A 16,451-nucleotide genomic window follows, 5' to 3' on the forward strand; every position below is an offset into this window, starting at 1 on the left:
CACCCTTGGTGCACTTAGATCATGACTTTCTTCCTCAACTCCTTGAGCCCTCAACATTCGGGTTATTATGCTTCCATAACAGAAACGCCACCTCTTATTGTTTCTGAATTTTAGCATATTGCGATGGATCACCGACCCTGCATTTACCTACAACCCCTTCATCAACCGGTAAACTAGGACAACCCTTTCCCTAGTCACTTCTGATACATGCTTACATGGCAACAAGACACTGCACATGATTTTTAAACGCACCTTGGCTTCACTATTCAAATGTGAATAATGCAGCGTACTGTGACTACAGGTGTCTTTTGCCCTCTCCCATCGTGCAACGGAGTTAGTACCACAAATAGTATGACGAATATCTCTGTATGGTGGCTGTTCTTTCATATCTATAAATTTATTAAAATCACAATGTGGTGTCCCCAAAAACTCATTCAAACTTCTAGTTGAAAAACGGATAACTTTACCCTGAACCTCTACCTTAATGGTACTTGACTGATCAGTGTTCCAATTTGCATAAAATTCACGGACAAGAGTTAAATTGCACTCACCTTGGTCTTCAAAAATGAATTGAAGACCCAGATTGTAGACCATCTCGTGAATTCGGGGAAACTCCGTCTGTAGCTTTCCTTCATTCACATATTCATCTCCTATGTATTTAGCTTCTTTCTGGGAGTCAAACCAATCTAGTCCATACTTCTCCACTGCTTGTCTACCAAATCGATGCGGTGGTATCCCTGAGCTTGTTTGTCCAGTGGTTGAAGAAGTACCAGTTTTTCGAAACCTCTTGTTGCCAACTCCTTGGGCCACTTGTTTTCCTTTGGATGCCATTAGAAAGGAGAAGGGTAATTTGGAAGAAAGAAATCAGATTCTTGGTAATGTGGTTGTTTGGAAAAGTTCAAAGAGTAGAGAAAGAAGATTTAGTGATATTTTGGTGAGGTAAATGTTCTGTGGTATAATATGTGTGTGAAGGAAGGTGATTTATAGTAGAGATTAGAGTGGAAGTTGAAGGGGGAAAGTTTTGGGAGTTTTAGAAATTAGAGGGGAAGTTGAAAGGGAAGGGTTTTGGGAGTTTTAGGGTCGGCTAATGGAGGAGAAAAAATAGAGATAATGGAGGCAATTGAGGGAATGGAGGGTTTTGGGGGTTTTGGTCTATTTTAAACCTGATATTTAGGCTTTTGGCCCGACCCTGCTAGTGGCGCTGTAGTGGTGCATCACGCCAGTGTAGCTCCACAATAAATTTCTGAAGAATTTCGCTTGGCGCTGCAGTGGCGCATCACGCCACTATCGCACCCAAAATATGCCTCAGTAGTTTGCCTCCTGGCTCGTCGTGCCACTAAAATCTGTGCAGGTTTTGGGGCTGCAGTGGCGCATCGCGCCAGTGTAGCGCCAAGAGCTGTTTTTCTGCCTATGCTTCTCCAAACTCCAGCTTGTTCTACACTGCTATCTGTTGTTCTGCACATGAAATTTTCACAATTATATAAACAACTAGGTGGGTTGCCTCCCACCTAGCGCCTTATTTTTGGTCGTGGCTCGACGAAATATATATATATATATATATACATATAATCGCAACATCAAACTCTATTTTTAAAGAAACAAAATAAAAAATAAAAATAAAATTACAAACTATAAGTCCTAAGTTACGATACACATCACGGGTTGCCTCTTGTGCAGTGCCTTATTTTCCATCGTGGAATAACCCAGCTGTTGCCTCACTCATTTTCCAGTTCGATGGCTTCCTCTTCCCGGTTAACATCTTCACCAAAGTAATTTTTTACTCTTTGTCCATTTACCAAGAATGTAGACGTTTTCATTGTATTCCACAATTCCACAGCTCCATGTGACGTTGTACGCACTACCTCAAAAGGTCCACTCCATTTGGATCGCAATTTTCCAGGGAAGAGCTTGAGTCTAGAATTGAAGAAAAGTACCTTTTGTCTAGGTTCGAAAGTGCGAGTGATGATGTGCTTGTCATGCCATCGCTTTGTTTTCTCCTTGTAGAGCTTGGCATTTTCATAAGCATGGAGTCTAAACTCTTCTAACTCGTGCAATTGATTCAACCTCTTCTGTCCTGCTAGCTCTGGATTCAAATTAAGCTTCTTGATTGCCCAGTAAGCTTGATGTTCTAACTCCACTGGTAGGTGACACGCTTTACCGAATACCATTTGGTATGGGGAGGTTCCAATGGGTGTTTTGTATGCTGTTCGGTATGCCCAAAGAGCTTCATTTAATTTTTCCTACCAATTTTTCCTTTGCGCATTCACAGTCTTTTGTAATATCTGTTTTACCTCTCTGTTGGATACCTCTACTTGACCACTGGTTTGAGGATGATATGCTGTAGCAACTTTATGCCTCACCCCATACTTAGCCAAGAGATTCTTTTCTGTTTGATTTATGAAGTGTGACCCTCCATCACTGATAATTGCCCTGGGAGTGCCAAATCGAGTGAAGATGTGCTTTTTCAAAAACTTGCTCACCATTTTTGAATCATTTGTTGGAAGGGCCACGGCTTCGACTCATTTGGACACGTAATCCACTGCCACTAATATATATTGATTTCCACATGAGAGAGGAAAAGGACCCATGAAGTCCATTCCCCATACATCGAAGATTTCAACCTCTAGAATGTTGTTCAAAGGCATTTCATGTCTTCGTGATATGGTGCCCGTTCTTTGACATTGGTCACAGTTCTTCACATAACCTGCAGCGTCCTTAAACAACGTAGGCCAAAATAAACCCGATTGAAGTACCTTATGTGCAGTGTGCTCTCCTCCATGATGGCCGCCATATGGTGATGAGTGGCATGCAACCAATACTTGGTGTACCTCTGCTTCTGGCACACATCTCCTCACCATTCGATCAACACCTCGCTTGAATAAATAAGGCTCGTCCCATATATAGAGGCGAGCATCATGCATAAGCTTCTTCTTTTGTTGTGAGGTAGCATCAGGAGGAAACACTCCACTAACAAGGTAGTTCACAATATCTGCGTACTATGGGAGATCTTGTACCTCTATTTCCAGCAGTTGCTCATCCAGAAATTCCTCCTTTATCGGCTCCTGCTCAGCCACATAGGGCGAACCCTCTAATCTTGATAGATGGTCTGCTATTTAATTTTCTCATTCCCTCCTATCTTTGATTTCAATATCGAATTCTTGTAACAACAGAATCCATCTGATGAGCCTTGGCTTGGCTTCCTTCTTGTTGAATAGGTACTTAAGAGCTGCATGGTCAGTAAAAACAATCACTTTTGTACCTACCAAGTAAGAGCGGAATTTATCAAACGCATAGACCAACGCCAACATTTCCTTCTCCGTGACCGTGTAATTTGCCTGAGCAGAGTCAAGAGTTTTGCTTGCATAATAAATGGAATGAAAAATTTTCTTCTTCCTTTGTCCCAGAACTGCACCCACTGCTGTATCGCTTGCGTCACATATCAGCACAAAAGGTAACTCCCAGTTAGGAGCTAGTAGGATAGGGGCTTCAATCAGCTTTTTCTTCAAGAGTTCAAATGCCTGCAAACATTCATCATCAAAAACAAATTTTACCTCTTTTTCGAGCAATCCACACATTGGTTTGGCTATCTTTGAAAAATCTTTGATGAAACGCCGGTAGAATCCGGCATGACCTAAAAAACTTCGAACTCCTTTTACTGAGATTGGTGGTGGAAGTTTCTCAATCACTTCAATTTTTGCTTTGTCCACTTCCAACCCATCTTTTGACACTTTATGTCCCAACACAATACCCTCTTTTACCAAGAAATGACACTTTTCCCAATTTAAGACAAGGTTTGTTTCTTCACACCTTGCAAGTACTTTCTCTAGATTTTTCAAGCAAAGATAAAAAAACTCTCTGAAATCTGAAAAGTCATCCATGAAAACCTCTACAAACTCTTCCACCATATCATGAAATATTGCAATCATACACCTCTGAAAAGTGGCAGGAGCATTGCAAAGGCCAAATGGCATACGCTTGAATGCGTAAGTTCCGTAAGGGCATGTGAATGTTGTCTTTTTTTTATCCTCTAGTGCAATGGTGATTTGATTGTAACCTGAATATCCGTCTAAGAAACAGTAGTATTCTTGGCCTGCTAACCTATCAAGCATTTGGTCAATGAACGGCACAGGGTAGTGATCTTTTCGTGTTGCATCATTCAACTTTCTGTAGTCCATGCATATGCACCATCCAATCAATGTTCTTGTAGGTATTAACTCGTTTTTTTCATTGGTTATCACAGTCATTCCCCCTTTCTTTGGTACACACTGAACTGGGCTTACCCACTCACTGTCAGAAATTGGGTATATTATGCCTGCATCTAGCCATTTAATTATCTCTTTCTTCATAATCTCTTTCATGATGGGGTTCAAACGGCGTTGTGGTTGTGCACTAGCCTTATGTCCTTCTTCCATGAAAATTCTGTGCATGCATAAAGCGGGGCTGATGTCATAAAGATCAGCCATTTGCCACCCAATAGCCTTTTTGTGCCTCTTTAGTACCTCCAGTGCTGCTAGGACCTGTGCCTCAGACAAAGCAGATAAAATGATTATAGGTAAAGTGTTATTTATTCCAAGAAAAACATACCTGAGATGTGCTGGCAGTTTTTTTAACTCCAATTTAGGGGCTTCCTCGAGAGAAGGCTTGGGTGAAGGACCCAATTCTCTGTTCAAGGGTTCTACATTCTTCTTCCACATGCTAATATTTGGCATATCAAGCACACTTGCTAGCTCTTTAGCTTCCATGTCCTCTGCAATATCTTGACCCATTACGACTTTCGCCAATGGGTCATTTGAGGTAGTACATTGAGCTGATATTTCCTCATCAATGATGGTTACAGCAGATAGCTCCTCATAAATTGCAGGCAATTTCAGTACATGATATACATCGAACACTTCCACTTTATCATATGCTCTCATAGTCAATCTACCTGCAGCCACATGAATTAGTGCCCCGCCTGTTGCTAAGAACGGGCGTCCTAAGATAAAAGGAACATCGGGGTCCGGCTCAAAATCTAAAACGACAAAATCAACAGAAAAGATGAAGGATCTTACTTGTACCAAAAAATCTTCAATGATACCATCAGGTCTAGCTACAGAACGATTAGCTAACTGTAGCAAAATAGTTGTTGCTTTAAGTTCTCTCAGGCCTAATTTCTTAAGCATGGATCTAGGTATTAAGTTGATACTAGCACCCAGATCACAGAGACCTCTTGCATTACTATATTTACCAATGGTTACCTGCACCGTGAAACTACCTAGATATTTTAGTTTGGCTGGAAGCTTGCTTTTGTTCAAGATTCTTGAACTACACTCTTCAGTGAGTGCCACAGTTGAAAATTCAGCTAACTTGCTTTTATTGGCCACGATATCCTTGACAAATTTAGCATACTTTGGGATTCCCTGTAAAACATCAATCAAAGGCAAATTAATTTGCACCTATTTCAACAAATCTATAAACTTTGCAAAACACTCCTCTTCTTTCTTCTTTTTAAATTTTTGAGGAAATGGAGGAGGAGGTTTTGTCTTTGGTTCCTCTATTGCTTTTGAACCGCTAGGTTTACCTTCTTGCCCAACTTGCTCTTTTCTTTTTTCCTCTGCTAATTTTGCTTTGGGAGCCAATTCAGTGAGTGGGCGACCACTGCGAGTACTCACGACATTCACCTGTTTGGGATTGGGATCAATGTTACCTGGTAAGCCCCCTTATTGGTGAGAACTATGTGCACTTGCCAATTGCCCAAGCTGTTTCTCTAAATTTTGGGTAGCCAGTTGATTTTGTCGGACATCGGAAGCTAGCTTGGCTTGGTCTGTCATAATTTGTTTCAACATATCCTCAACACTCATGCTTCCCGATTTCGTTGATCCTTGATCACTTTGACTTTGAGCATTGTATCCTTGACTAGGATTATTGTATTGGTGTCCACCTCCCTGTGGTCTGTATTGAGTTGGCCCGTGATGATGATTTTGTTGATTTCCACCCCATGAGAAGTTAGGATGGTTTCTCCAATTTGGGTTGTAAGTATTTCCATAGTTTTGGTTACCAACACCCTTAGGTGCATTACCTACAAAATTTATTAATTCTGGATTTGCTCCACAATGTTCGGCCACATGCTCACTGCTTCCACATACTTCGCACCACAAAAAACCATTGTTCAACTCTTTGACAACATGAAAAAACCAAAAGCTCTGAAGAACCTTATAAGAAACTTGCGGGCCAAATCATTCCACGAAGTGATTGAATTTGGTGGTTCAACCACCTCTTGGCTTCTCCTATCAAAGAAAAAGGAAACAATGTTAGTCTCACATAATCAGGAGATACCCCAATTGGCGTGTAAGTGTCGCTGATCTCTAAAAATTTTTGGATGTGAACTTAAGGATCTTCATGAGGTAATCCCGTGAACTGTCCATTAGAGTGCAACAATTGCACCATGTTCTGTTTTAATTTAAATCTCCTTCCAGCTGGCGGTTTCTGAATGCTGGAGGTGACATTTGCAGTGAGTGGGATTGCCACATCACGTACTATCCTGGCTGCCATGGCTGCAGGGAGCTCCTCTGGCAAAACCTCTCCTTCTAAATCGTGATTTCCCGCCAGATTTAGTTTATGTATTAAGTTTCGCGAAGCCGCTGTTCGCCTTTTCCACTGAAAGAATTGTTCAGACTCGGATAACGGATCTACAAGCTCTTTGTCTCTGTCCAGTGTAATGTTTAAGTTACCTGCGAAAATTCACAGCTAAGACCAAGTTGTTAACGCTAGCACAATCAACATAGAAAGTCAATTTGCCTAATTTCTAAGGTCCTCGGCAACGGCGCCAAAAACTTATTGTGGCTACAATTGCACACGCAAGTGTACGTAGTCTCTCAAGTAGTAAAGCGGCTCTTTCAAGCCAGATATCAAACCCATAGGGACCTTGATAAGGCAAACAATTTCTTTCAAATGCCTACACTAATTATAGTTATGCAATGAGGTTAATATTGTTCGTTACTGATTTTTGGAAGTATAAACACTTTCTCAAAGTGAAGACAATGCAATAGTTATGTATATTAATCAGGCTTTAAGAGATTCCAGGGCTATAGCCTATCATGAAATCAAGTTTACTATTATTCAATCTTAGTTTCCGATGGGTTATTTAATTACTAATAAAAAGGGTTAATAATCCAATTATGGTTTTCCGACCTATAATTGCCTATCTTCATTGCCAACCTAACTACATCATTGAGCGGTGATAGGTATGAAATAATAAAAATGCATTTAACTATCATCCTTTATCATAACCAAATGTGGTAAATAGGTATGTGTCACAAGCATCCTATCTACTAATCACGCTAACATATGTTAGTATGAACACATTCCTTCCCTTCTTTGTTCTATCTACCTGTCCTCTTCCGAATTCAAGATAAACAACACATATATCTTAATGCTGGCCAAACATCAAAATCATAACCACAAGAATGGAAGAGTAATTAGAATCAACAACCCATCTTCCACCAAGTTTAAATGCTATTAAATCATGTTTCGTAGCTATAGCCCCGGAATTAGGGTGTTTAGCTACTCATATATAAATAACAACAACAAGGAATCAATTCCAAATACATTAAAATACAATAAAGGAAGAAAAGAACCTAAGATGTTTTTGTGCTTCTCTTCTTCTTTCGTCTTTCTTCTCTTCTTTTTCCGCCTCCAAAAACGTCTCTCCTTTTGCCCTAGCACACCCAACTATTTAAAGTGCTCTCTACTTTCAATTATTGAAGGGCAGAATAATAAATAATTAGAAAGTTGATGGCGCTGCAATGGGGCATCGCGCCATTATCGCGCCCAGAGAATGTCTGAAGAATTTCGCTTGGCGCTGCAGTGGGGCATCGCGCCACTATCGCACCCTTAGTATTTCTGAAGAGTTTCACTTGGCACTGCAGTGAGGCATCACACCACTATCGCGCCCAAAACATGCCTCAGTAGTTTGCATCCTGGCGCGTCGCGCCACTAGAGTCTGTGCAGGTTTTGACGCTGCAGTGGCGCATCGCGCCACTATAGCGCCAGGACTATTTTTCCTGCTTTTTGCTTTGCAAAATTCCTACATATGTTGGAACTCATACCTTATTGCACACTTGCTTGATATTTCATCCAAAACACGTCATTTGGCTTCAATAACTTCTCAGAATGCCACACAACAATGGCCAAACATAGTGCATGGGCTCATAAATGCGCCCAAGATCAATGTATCACAAAAAGATGAATGACTTAAAATAAAAAAATAAAATCAACAACTGATCTGCTGAAAGCAGAAAAAAAGAAGACGATGAAATCCTTCTGCACTTTCTTCTTGATTTGTATCAACTCTCGTAGGTTATTTTTCACTTTAAACAATAACGTCATCCATGATTCTCGATTCAAAGCCCTTATCGGAGCCACTAACAACAAAACTTTTTATGGATAAAATTTTGTTATCATAAGATAGAATTAATTTCTAGGTTAATTCAAAATATTATTTCTAGATACATAACCAAAACTTATCCAGATTTGTAGAATTGAAAAATGGGTATTGAAGAAAACAATGTAGAATTGAAAAATGCAGTCGATTTCGTCATTTTGAGTAAACATTTAAAAATCAAGATCTCAATCGGATTCAATAATATGGAAAAATAAAAGGCATATTTTTATATTATAAAAAAATTGTAGATGAAAAGCTATAAAAACAATAATTTAAAATTGATAAATAAAGATCTCAATCGGATTCAATAATATGAAAAAAGGTATATTTTCATATTATAAAAAATTTGTAGATGAAAAACTATAAAAATAATAATTTAAAATTGATAATTGATGACTAAAATGAAAAAAATGGATGAAGAAGAAGATGAACAAGAAAATTTGTTACGATTTGAGATAAATTGGGGAGAAGAACATTTGAAATTTGAATTGTTTGAAGTTCATAAAATTTTGGTAGAGATTGATATCAATTTTTTTTGCATGATTTGTGGAATTAACATTTAATTTCTCTTTTAAACATAACAACCAAGCTGTCTAATGTATCAGAATTAATGTATCCAGATGGTTCCTATGTATCGGGATGGTACAAATTTTAAGGGATTTTTGTAAATTAAAAAAATATTGGGATAAAATATAATTTGTTCCTTATATTATGAGATTTATGTAAGTTATACTATTTTAAATATCAAATCAAATTATTTGTATTGGGTTTTGTCACAATCCAAAATGTATCATGAGTGGAACCTACACTTAACCTTCTAAGTGGGCGAACCAACGAATACAAACTCCAAATTATATTAGGTGTTCAACTTATGAAATACGACAATAATGCGAAAATCTCAATCTTATTAAAGTACGAAATAAAAACATACTAAAGTCTATTACATATCATTTTCCAAAACCTGAAAGTAATCACATTAAGGACATCTAATCCCAAAATATCAAGTGTAAGAGTATCAAACACCGGATTAGATAAATAAAGTAGTGTGGGTGAAAAAACTAAGGACATCATGCCATGACGAGGAAAATCCAACATGATCTAGGAGGATATCTCACCCTGAAATCTGATATACTAGAGACAGGCTAGAGCTGAGGGCGAGTCGAAGTCGATGATACACTCGTTGCACTCCACAAAATAAAACAAAGAAAAATAAAATTAGGGGTCAGTACAAGGCAACATGTTCTGAGTAGGTATCATCGGCCGACTCGAAATAGAAATCAATATGCATAAAGTAATAGGAGAAAATCAACTATGACACTTAACAAGTGGTAAACAACAAGATCAAGATCAAGTGAAAACACATTGAAACAATTATGTAATCAGTCAACAATATCAAGAGTATAAATGAGGACTCAGACCTCCACACCATGGTATTTTGGGAAATGAGTTATTTGAGATTGGATAATATTAAGTCATTTAATTTGTTTTCCTTTAATATTATCGTGCTGGAATGTGACACCCGATCCAATAATATTGTGCTGGCTCGTGGCACTTGATTCAAATATATCGTATCGGCTCGTGACATCCGATTCAAATATATTATGCCGGTTCGTGACATCCGATCCAAATATATTTAATTTATTATTCTTTATCATCACTTTCCACTTCATTAATAATATTTCACCAAGTCTTATTTATTCAAGTCAACAGTTTTGATAGAGTAAGTTCAAGATTATAAATTTCACAGTCTTGTGATTGTAAACCAATAACAACAACTTATCAACCTTCCAAGCCACAACAATTAAATGCATATAAAACTTCACAAATTACTCAATTACTATCAATCACTATTAAGAGTCTCTCTATGATATAGAATAAATCATAACCACCTCAACGAAGAACCAAAGTCAAGCAAGCTGATTCACGAATATTTTCTCTTTGTTCAATGCCTCCGAACATTTCCAATCTGTCAATGTACAATATTCGTAAGTAAATGAGCCTGTAGACACTCATATTACTATGTCTATCCTAGACTCAAAAACTTACACAAATTTATAATCAATTTTCTTAATATCAAAAATAGGATTAAGTCTTAATTTGTCCAAATAATATAACTCTAATGGGATTCATGTATCATAATACACCTAATATTTAATTATATATACCAATTTCTCAAACCTAAATCATAATATGATAACAAAAGGATAATAATTCAAAATTGAACTAACTAATTACAAACCCACTGACTTACACCACGAAAAAAAGAGCATAATTTTGCCCTATCTACAATTGATACACTCTACCATAATCATTCCATCATTAGCTCATCATGACCTAACCATTGCCTTATTATTAGCAATGATTAGCACTCAATTTGTATCCATTTGATCTAAAAGGACAATGAACCCACATTGCAGTAATCCACTTCTTCCCCCCTCCCCCCTCGCTCTTTGGTTCAATCCAATAATAATATAATAGTATTACTTATATATGAAGCAATTGATGTATGCACAAACAGAATTGAAAAGGCCACTTCAAATTCCTTACCCGAAGCACTTTGTTCTCTCTATTCTGTACGCCGTACATGTTAGTCCCTTGCCATTCTCTTTCATTTTTTAAAATAATTATGTACTAAGGGTCACAAATCTCAATAACTTATTTTAATATATATGAAATAAGTGGTATAAGGTATTAAATAAATTATTTATTTAGCCCACCAATTAAATTAATGTCTACATTTACCCATCAACTAAATAATTATAGTTATTGAATAATCCAAAATTCCATCTAAAATTTACGGGATGAGTATTTTATGGGATAAAAAACTCTAGTACTTGAAACGACCTAATGGAATGTTACATCAGCTACCAATTTACCCACCATTCATCCCGAAACGATCAAATGAAAAGTGAGGTAGGAAAGGCTACATGACTCAACCAACAAATGTGGATATCTTTCGCGTATATCGATCTCAATCTCCCAAGTGAAATCCTCAATTGGACAATTATTCTATTGGACCTTCATATATGCAATCTCCTTAGACCTCAACTTATGAATCTCCCTATCCAGAATAGAGAGGCTCCTCCTCATAAGACATATTGTCATCAAACAGGACCGAATTCTAGCGAATAATATAGTTTCTATCACTATGATATTTCTTTAGTATAGACATATGATACACCAGGTGCACTCCGGACAAATCTGGAGGCAAAGCCACTTCTAGGCCATATCTACAACACACTTAAAACTTCAAATGACCCAATATACTTCAGACTGATCTTACCTCGATTACCAAACCTCACCATACCCTTCATGGGTGAAACCTTCAATAACAGTTGCTCTCCCTCCAAAAACTTCATATCCCTAACCTTATGGTCTGCATACTCCTTATAACTGCTCTGAGCTACAAGAAACTTTTTCTGAATGAATTTCACCTTCTCTAACGATTCCCTCAAAAGATCAATTCTCCAAGGTCTCACCTTAAATGCATCAAATCAAAAAATTGGAGATCTACATCTGCTCCTATACAATGCCTCAAATAAAGCCATATTAATAATAAAGTGATAGCTATTATTGTATGAAAACTCTGCCAAGGGTAAGAACTGATTCCAATGACCACCAAAATCTATCACGCATGCACGAAACATATCCTCTAGCACTTGAATTATGCACTCAAACTAGCCATTGGTTTGAGGATGAAATATGGTACTAAGATCCAATCTAGTACTTAAATTAGCCTGCAAGGTCCTCCAAAGTTAGAAATAAATTGCGTACCTCTATCTGATATGATGGAAACCAGAACTCCATGCAATCGAACAATCTCGCAGATATAGAGTTTGGCTAACTTCTCTACATTATAAGTCACCTTGACTGGAATGAAGTGAGCAAACTTAGTTAACGTATCGACAATCACTGATATCGAATCAAAATTACCCAATGTCTTTGGAAGACCGACCTTGAAATACATTACAATTCTTTCCCTCTTCCAATCAGGAATGGACATTCTTCGAAGTGTCCCTCTAGACCTTTGATGCTCATATTTTACTTGTTGACAATTCAGAAAATGAGCAACAATGTCACGCTTTATTCTACTCTACCAATAATGCTATCTCAGATCACGATATATCTTGGTTACACCAGGATATATATAGTACCTCAATTTGTGAGCCTCTACAATAATAGTTTGAATCATATTATCAACACGAGGCATACACACCCGCCCTTTGATCCTATAGATGCCTTCCTCATCTATCATCGCCTCTTTGGTATAATGACTTTCCTCCATCGTTACAAATAAGACAATGGGAAAGGAATCCAGGCCAGAAAACTTTGGGTAGTGTCTTGAAAAAAATTGAGCCTAGACCAAACTTGGAAGAATTATAAGTTAGGTGCGGTCTAGGGTAATTCAAAAATGGATGAAGGATTGAACCTATAGTTTGATAGATTTGATTAATATACAAGATGATATGGAGCCTATACGGCTTTATGAAATCATATTCGAGTGAGTACAACTCCCAAAATTGAACTTGGTGTGTTGGGTAAATGTTAAGACATCATGGGATAAGGGTATATTGTGATATGTGAGACTTAAAGACTTTTTATGAGCTCTCTATCACTACATATCCCACTAGAGTGAAAATAATCCCACCAGAGCAGGGCCGCCAGAGCGGGATGGTCCCGTTGTGGTGGGAAAGACATGACTTAAAGTTGGAAAAAAGTTTAGAATGGTTTTTAGTCATCCCATTTTGTTCTTAAGAGACAAAAAGTGATCTAGGGTGAATTCTTGCTGGTTTTGACCACAATTTATGCTAAAGGTATGTAAATTACTCCTTAAACTTGTAATTTGATTATTAGAACCCATAATCTATGGTGAGTGATCATTGGAGGAGGGTTTTAGATTAAAATTAATGCTGGAAAATAGCCCTAGAATGAGGGTTAGGATCATGGATTGGTCTAAGAGGGAGAATTATGTTATAATTCATATATATTAGGCATTTTATTGACCCTTTGTATGTTGTTACTATTTTTAGACCAAGCATAAGCTAAACGAAATCAAAAAGGAAAAGCTCCTGCACTTTAGAGCGGTCAAAACTTAATTTTAAGTTAGGTGATGGTTTGTCTTCCCGTATGTAAATCATGTACTTGTTAAATTACTTCAATGTATGCATATGCATATATGAATAGGGAGGCATGAAATGATCTATGTGAAATAACTAACTTATAGCTGTGACTTGTAATGAGCTTGTTCTTGGTAGATTTGATAGTTGACTATTTATTGTGATTGTGACTGACTTGTATGTTTGGATTGGATGTCATGTTCCAACATACATATAGATTGGGTGTCATATTCTGATATATACATGGATTAGGTGTCATATTCTGACACAAACCTTGAACCGAGTATCATATTTTGACATATAGATATGTGCCTATAGGTCAAATTAGAGGATCCTTATGTAAATTTGCTTTATGTTGAGACTGATGAACTGTGTTAGCATTGAGTACTGGTGATGCAATGATATTGGTTAAATCTATTCTTTATATATGTGCTTATTATGCTGTGCTTATTTGTCCATAACTTGCTTATTGGCCAGTTGCGTGATCCTACTAGTACACGATTGATTTTGTGTACTGATACTATATTTCTCCATTTTCGTTGAGTACATGTCATATTCAGACGGCTGCTGAGATACCTATAATAGATAACCGTTAGCTATTTTGAGTTCAAGGGTAAGCCATCTCTTTCAAGCTGCTGTGGACTCTCCTTATTCTAAACCCTTCTTCCAGGACTTGGACTCTTACACTGTGTCCTTTTCCTATGACTATTTTGGGTTGCATCCCCTTTTTTCTAGACTTGTTACTTGTTAGAGTTTTGGTATACCAACTTTCAGTTCCTAGGAGGTAAATTCTGCATGTTTGGGATGATAACTAGATATTTATGAGTTTATGAGAACTTATCCTTTATTTTGTTGTTAAACCTACTTTCACATCTTTAAATTGCTTATATCTCGTGAATGTTGTTAGTGGTGCCAATCACAATGGGTTAGGGTCGTGATAAAGTTGGTATCAAAGACCTAGGTTCGTTGATCTCATTGTACCAAAATGAGTCTTGTAGAGTTTTGCGAAATGTTACAGAGGCATTTGTACTTTTCTTTGAGAGGCTATAAGACTTTAGGAAATCTCTCAATCTTCTTTCTCCTTTTGTGTTATAACTTGATTCTAATCGGTATCTGACGATCCAAATTATTATCTAATCTTCTTTACTCTTAAGTCCGTTAATGGGTCTGGCTATGATTGACATTGAACATGAGATGCCAACCAAGTTCTTAAAGTTGAAGCATCTAGTATTTCAAGGTTCTGAGAATGAGGATGCTTATGAGTTCATTCAGGACTAGTATGAGAGGTTGCAGAAGTTGGGCATAGTTCAACAATACGGGGTTGAGTTTGTGACTTTCCTACTGCAAGGTGAGTTAAGTAGTGGTGGAGGGATTATATGGAATCTCATTCACCTGTGTTTCACCTTCTTACATGGGTCTAATTTTATGTTTTTCTAGAGGAATATGTGTCATGTAACTTGAAGGATCGCAAAAAAGACTAGTTCATGGCATTGGAGTAAGATGGTATGTCAGTGGCCACTTATGAGGCCAAATTTCATGCATTGTCCAGGTACGCTACTCAGCTGGTAACTACAGAAGAAGAGAGAATCTAGTTATTTGTGAAAGGGTGAACCCTAAGTTGTAAGTTTTGTTAGATCACATGACTTTGTTGGGTAGAAATTTCAATGAAGTCACTGATTTTATGAAGAAAATAGAGAGAGTATGAGGAGATGGGTAGGCCAAGGCTTTGTCTAAAAGGCCCAATAGTATGGGTAACTTTTAAGGATCCTATTCTAGAGGGTCAGGCAAGATGGAAATTGTAGCCCATCCGATTCAATCATTACTGCCCGCCTCTACGGGCACTTTTTCAGGTACTCCACAATAGCATCCGGTCCAGGAAAGGGCCGAGGAGCTTCTTTTTTGAGAAGTAGGCCATCTTTTGAGCAAAACTGCTTTAATTATAGAGTTGGGTCACATCAGGAGGGAGTGATCCACCATTGCAAGATAAATTCAGAACCTCAACAGGCCAGTGTAGTAGTACCCACAAACGGAGGTCTCTGCGGAAGCGGCAGAAGACGTCTACAGGCTAGGCGAGGATAAAATTCAAGAGGGCATGGAGGCTGAGGTAATGGTAGTGCATGTTGAGAAGCAGTACAATTAGGCAAAGAAGTAGCTCATCAAGATGGTAGGGCTCAATTTTATGCCTTTTCAAGCAAGACCGAGGCTGAGGCATCTGATATAGTGATCAAAGGTACTATTCTTATCTATGACTGGACTACTACTATGCACTTGGTGATGTACTTGATGCCCCCATCCATATTTCTACCCTTATTAGAGAGTCTGTCATAGTCACCTATATTTAGTGCTTGGTCAGTTGTATTTATGGGATTTTAAACTTGTGCCTACTTAGTGATTTTAGACATGAATGATTTTAAGGTAATCTTAGGCATGACTTGGTTGTCCTATTATTATATTGTGTTTTATGTAATGCTAAGACTGTGACTCTAGAGATCTCGAGGAGGGAAATATTAGAGTGGGAAGAGGTGTACAAGCCGAAGCCAACTAAGGTCATATCTTTTCTCCAAGCTAGAAAAATGGTGGGGCATGGTTGTTTGGCCTATTTGGCCCATATTCAAAATGTTGATATAGAATCTCCCTGTATCGAGTCTATTCCAGTAAGGTGTGAATTTCTAGATATGTTCCCAACAGACTTGTATGGTATGCCTCCCGATAGAGACAAATATTTTTATATCGATTTGGAGTCGGGCACTTGCCCAATTTCTATTTCTTCCTACTGCATGACCCCAGCAGAGTTGAGAGAGCTTAAGTCTCAAATCCAAGAACTTCTAGATAAGGGATTTATCCGTCCTAGTGCTTCTCCCTGGGGTGCTTTGGTATTGTTTGTTAAAAAAAAGATGGTAGCATGAGAATGT

The sequence above is a fragment of the Solanum dulcamara genome, chromosome 6, assembly GCF_947179165.1.
Source record: "Solanum dulcamara chromosome 6, daSolDulc1.2, whole genome shotgun sequence".
Lineage (NCBI taxonomy): Eukaryota > Viridiplantae > Streptophyta > Magnoliopsida > Solanales > Solanaceae > Solanum > Solanum dulcamara.